Below are 6,000 nucleotides of genomic sequence, written 5' to 3' on the forward strand. Positions count from 1 at the left end.
TTGTCTTGAATACCTTATCGAACCATCATCTTAAGCTTGTTTTCCGCAGGAAAGTTAAAAAAAAGTAATTACATTACCTTAAAACGCGGATTGCTGAGTACATATAAACTCAAAACCAGTTACTTCGTTTTAAATGATACCAGCTTAAGATTTAAATTTAAGTGTCGGTTTCTAAGTGAACTCAGAGATTCTCTTCACTAACGGCCGTTTAAATGCACTTTTTTCTATTAAGCCTCACACAGTGTACCCTCATCGTCTTTCGTCTCACGTACTCCTCAACTAATTCTTCCTGCTCGGCAACCCTAGGATGGTGATGACTATTTAACTCTTTTGGCGCGAAGTTCTGGGGGGTGATTTGGGCGAGTGATTAGGGATCTGGTAATGAATACAATTAGCGTTAATGAAGCGGAGCCGAGAAGCCAAAAACAGTCCCCTATTTAATTACTATGCATGAATTGGCCGGATAGCTCTCACACAATACACCATCAGCGAGGCAACAGGGCTGCCGTAATCCGATGCATCTATTTATTCATGTGGCGACGAGAAGAATTCGCCAAGATTCGAATAGCAACTAGTTGTTAATAGTTTCCGGCTCCAATCTAACAGGATTAAACATATTATTTGAATACTATTGCAGAATAAACCAGAGACTGACAATTAGATACTAAGATAAGAAGTTACGATTGTCCTAAGATAGGGATTTTCGATTATTCCTATGGTAGTCCTAGAAAGGAAAAAAAAAAGTTTGATGAAATGAGATGAGTAAATATTTATTATATATAATATTTCTCTGCTAAATAAATACATTTAAACGCAAAAGAAGCCGTTGTGCATATAAGTATAGATAAAAATTGGTATGAATTTAAAATAGGAAAACAATAAGGACGAAAATTATCACTCAAGATTTATAACATAAAACTGCAATATTTATTGCAAACAGTAATCCTCTTAAGTATCAAAACTCATACATAAATGACGTGGCCTTCAGTTGACATAAAATAGTAGTTAGTACCTTGGGACTACAGATCGTGAATGCTTACAGTTTTGCCTAACATTCAGTATCTACCAAAATGCGTTTGTTATTATCACAAGCAAATTCACGTTAAGTTTTCTCTAATCATATATTTAGTAACATCAGTCGAATTTATAATACTACTCTTTGCTACAATTGGTCTTATAATATTGTGGACCCATAACTTTCTATATAGTGAGTATATTGTGTGTAGCTTTTACTCTAATGAACAGTCTAACTCGTTATGCAACATTCCGAAAAATGAGAAGTTTATATCTTCTAGAAAATTAAATCTCTTCATCTAAGCCAATTGAGATGCAGTAGTTCTCTTAATGAATAAAAACTGTGCCTATTTGTAATTACTGATATGATAAAGAACGCATTTTTTATTAATGGTAATGCTGAAAATTTTCTCAAGTTTGTGTCCTGAAACTCTACTTTCCCTATATTTAATATAAATGAGAGGAAATGTTTTGCAGAATATTCTTCATGAGAACTTTCTACACACATAAATATCACAAGATCGCCAAAATCATTTAGCTCATTAGTCATTTGAATTGTAATATTATAACATTTTAGTAAAATTCGGTTCTAGGGCTATGTTTACTACTCATATGCAACAATACTGACACAGTTCAAAAAATATAAATTTCGAGTTATAAACCTACCCAACATTGTAAAAGTACCACTGGTATATATTTTAGTTTAGTACCGCACTAACAGATGGCGGTCTATTTTGCATTCTTTGATTTCTTACCTACATTGTTTAAAATACTGTTACTCTTCAGCATGCTCCAGACTGCTGCTAATGTAAAGGATCTCACAGATCAGACATGCTAAAATTTTATTTCAAATACTAACAAGAAATTCTGCACGTATGCACTACATTTCTGTTCTAAAAACTGAAAAACAATTTCTGTTCTTAGACTCTTTTTATGGAAACATATGTTTGTTTAAAAGTGAAAGCTTCTAGACGCAAGAAATGTTTGTTTTTTTCCAAGATGCAACAATGAAAATTGCTTAAAGGAAGCATTTTGCAATATCTAAGAAGAAATTTGGATACTTAACTTCAACAAAAGTTTCAGCCAAAAAAATAGGTTCTATTCTTAATTTTACGAAATTTTGGATATTCTTGGGAAATAATTCGCTCTCGTTTGTATTTTCATTAATGATGTAGCACTGAAATATGATTAAGAAGAATATCATTTCATAGTCTTGTATTACATGAAAAATTTGGTAACATTTTTAACAAAACCTTCTGCCTCTAAATTCTTCTTTATTATAATCCAAAACTTCCAATGTAGTTCAACATAATAAAGGGAGAAAAAGACAACAATAACAAAATTTGTTAAAATTTATTATTAATTAATGTTAATTTGATTATAGTTATTATTATTAACAGAACATTTATGAAGCATTTTAATACTGTTTACTCCTTAATCCATCAATAAGTATCACATACCTGCATTTCAAAACCAAGGAATAGTTTAAGCACATTTATCTTAAAACTTGATTTTTTAATTGCGCTAGAATTGCACCCAGAGAACGATTATATATACATTCTATGTCCCCATTCCTTAATATCCTTAGACCGAAAAATGTAGATTTTTCATTCAAGAAATACCTATTCTAGTATAGTTTATAGGTTCATTATTATTCGTAGTCTGAATGCCCATCTCCCCAAAACCCCAACAATTCTTTTTCGGATTTCATTTTCTGCTAACTGAATGGAATGCGTTTACAGCTTTTGGAATGTGTTGTTCGAATGTGTTATCTCTATTGTCTGATAGTAACATTAGAACAATAGAACAAGCCCACGAAAATCATCGTGGCTAGTAGTGTAAGACTGCGCCTGTCGCTGGCAAGAGCTTTGAGCACCATACAGGGAAAAGTACGACTTAAATTTCGCCCCCAATTTTGATGGGGAGGGTCACCCCGGAGATCCGAGGTTCCGAGGATCTCCCACCCCTCGTCACCTACTACCAACCCCTCGAGAGAACTTTCGGCTAGCCGCATATTTATAGTGCCCCATGCCGAACATGCACTATATATTTACAATCATCCATGCCTTCTCCAGGATTCGAACCCGAGCCGTTCGGTACAGCATTCAGCGTCGCTAACCAATGTCCTGGTTGGGACACTCAGCATTCATAAATTTTACTATATGTAAATTAACTGCTTGCCAAGTTCTTAAATGAATTCTATAACTGTATTCCTCCTATCAAGTAAAGAATGTTTGACGGTTTAGTCATAATTAACTGAACAACCGAACATTTCTCATCCACAGAAATATGCGATAATTTTAATTGCAATCCAAACTGTACACTTAACTACGCGTTTATACTTTACATACCACACGTGTATCAGTGATATTGCTGTCAAACAAATAAATATGCCATCACAAATCCATGCAATATTTTCGAAATTACAATCCTTTTCCGGATATTTCTACCTAGACAAGCTAGTATTCAGAATTATAAAAGGCGAACACAACAAATCATTACATTCTGGAAAAATAATGAAATCTATAATTTACAGTAATGCATCTGTTGCAGGAGAAGTTAATCACCTAAGTGCTCAGTTAAACTTCATTGCTCTTTATTCTTTTGTTTGGCGCTTTGATTTATTCGCCAGTTTCACGATTATCCGCCAACTCTTATCAAACCCTGTCGCTCGCAACGATCGCCGAAACAAAAGGTAACTTTAAAACATTTAAAACTAATCACTGGAGGCGAGCTAGTGTTTGTATCGGGGATCAGTGGACGACTCGTGCAGGAAATGAGAAGAATGAAAGGAGGCCCATTTACGTAATGGTCTTAAATTCTGTTCCTTTATTCGAATAAATTGCCGATCTTGTTAAAAGGATGTCTAATTCGCTGCATGCCTTTATACGAAAGGGCCCCGTTTCAATTTCCCGACAAAGGCGAACAGTCTTTAGTTACACCTCGCTCCTTCCGCCAGCCTGAGCGTTCAAATGAAGAACTCCAGAGCGACTATTGAGTGCTGACGAGAAATCAGACGCTCTCGAGGGTAAAGCATCCTCCTCCAAGGAATTTTATTGAAAAACTGAGGCAAATGAATTCTGGGGATTGTTTTAAATTCTTGTCGACAATGGAGTAATTCAGTCCTCTATCGAATCCTTCAGCTTCACTATTTGCTATCTGGTGTTCCGAATTAAATTGAGGTATTGAAAGAGTTAAATTTACGTTCTAAAACTCTTATTTTCCACTTTAGTAAATACATTCTTGGATCTTCGTTTAAAGTTAAAACTTGCTAGAATCTCAGACCAGGCATTTCGAGCTAGATGGGAGTTATAGTTGAGCTTTCTGTGACCTATTCTAAGGTAATTCTTTACTTGGATAATGGCGATGCATATTATTTTCACTGTTAAATACAAAATAAAAATTATTACATCTTATGCACAATGCTAAATTAATTGAAGATAAATTTTCATGCATTTTTAAACATTCCTGCTTCAAAACAATCTAATGGTTTGTACGAATGTACATCTACGTCTTTCTCTAACGGATGTTAAGTGGTAAATTATAAGCCAGAAAAAAAAAATGATCTGGAAGTAGGAAGAAGGCAGAAATATGTAGCATAAGGGAATAAAGTATGCGTTTTTATCAACTAATCGAATTCAGAATTCTTGATAATCACTATCTTATTTATGGGTATTGAGAAAGTGTACCAATTTGAAATATGGAATTGGGCAAAATTCAGCTATAAGCTGTTCCCGTAAGTAACGTTCTGATGTGTTTTCTTAGGTGAAAAATTCTAGAGAGAGAGCAAATAGCGGGTCTTACTTCTGACAGAAGGAAAACTTAATCTGTAGAATATTGTCGTTCTTTGAAAAAAGTTATTTTGTGCACTTCAGACATTATTTTGTGCCTTGAGAAAGATAGAATTATGTCACCTTCCCTCGAAATCCTGACTTCCCGAGGAATTAACTTCCACATAGACTGAGCATTTTAAATCTTAATTTTTTCAGCATTGCTACAAATTGTGACTTCCCGACGAATTAACTTCCACATAGACTGAGCATTTTAAATTCTAATTTTTTCAGCATTGCTATAAAGTAAGCATTTAGTGCAATGTGCTTTTGGTGGCACTAATTCTTCTAAATAGTTTGAGAATGTTAAGAAAATCTCAGGTCATTCATTACAATCCGACATTAAATTTTTATGTTTTTTGAAGGTTCGTACGTATAAAGTTGCTGTTATATAAAGTACTGGGCCAGGTGCTTTCATAACAGACTGAGATAGGAATAATACTGCATTTTCGCTTTTGCAAATTCTGTTTCGCAATTCCTTTTATTCTACTTATGGTACTATATTTTATTTCTAGTATTTTATGGTACTCTTTCTCTAAACGTAATGCATCGAAGACCACAGATAGGTCATATATCAAATTTCAAATTTTTCTGTAGATATCAGAATTTAAATAAAAATACACAGTCCAATCGCTAAATATTCAGATTCTTACCATTAAGATCAGTAGCGGAACAAGAAGTGCCACCCAGGGACGAAGCAAAGCCACGAAAGTTAAAGAAAAGAGAGCAAACTTCTACAAAGAAATCAAACTCATCCAAAGTAAGACCAGAAAATGAAGTGGCGCGTTGCGTTCAGGTGTCTGTCTGGACTCCCCACAGATTTCTTCTTCTTCAAGATATTGGAGTCTGATATCGATGAAGGAGGAGGTGTCTTTGCGAGGCACAGAGGGAAGAAAAGAGACATAGCAAGGGAGAAAGTCGATATTGGTGTGGGACTGCCGGTATCAACAGTTCGATGCTATATGCCATCAAGTCTCCCTTTCTCACACCGCGCCAGCTCTCTTTCTCTCTCTGCAGTTTATTCAACAGCTGCAGCTTTTGCTTTTGCCAAAGATCTTTCGCGGGATATTCCGAAGGAAAGATTTTTCAGATATCAGGGAACCCGTGAGAATGGTCTAAGTCTAGGAGACTATTTAAGAACACTCCACAGAAATAT

The 6,000-nt window shown here is 34.9% G+C and overlaps 1 protein-coding gene across 1 annotated transcript in view; it reads right to left on the bottom strand.

The window, feature by feature from the left end:
- LOC118185121 (uncharacterized) overlaps window positions 1-5,731 on the bottom strand; it is a 52,888-nt gene extending 47,157 nt beyond the window's left edge. Inside the window, exon 1 of the mRNA XM_035354925.2 lies at window positions 5,498-5,731. The gene's annotated coding sequence lies outside the window, so the exon portion shown is untranslated. The remainder of the gene's footprint in view (window positions 1-5,497) is intronic.
- Between the last annotated feature and the right edge of the window lie 269 nt (window positions 5,732-6,000).

This window comes from Stegodyphus dumicola, chromosome 3 (genome assembly GCF_044657685.1).
Source record: "Stegodyphus dumicola isolate Sdum_Otavi_A_Nest chromosome 3, ASM4465768v1".
Classification (NCBI taxonomy): Eukaryota; Metazoa; Arthropoda; class Arachnida; order Araneae; family Eresidae; genus Stegodyphus; species Stegodyphus dumicola.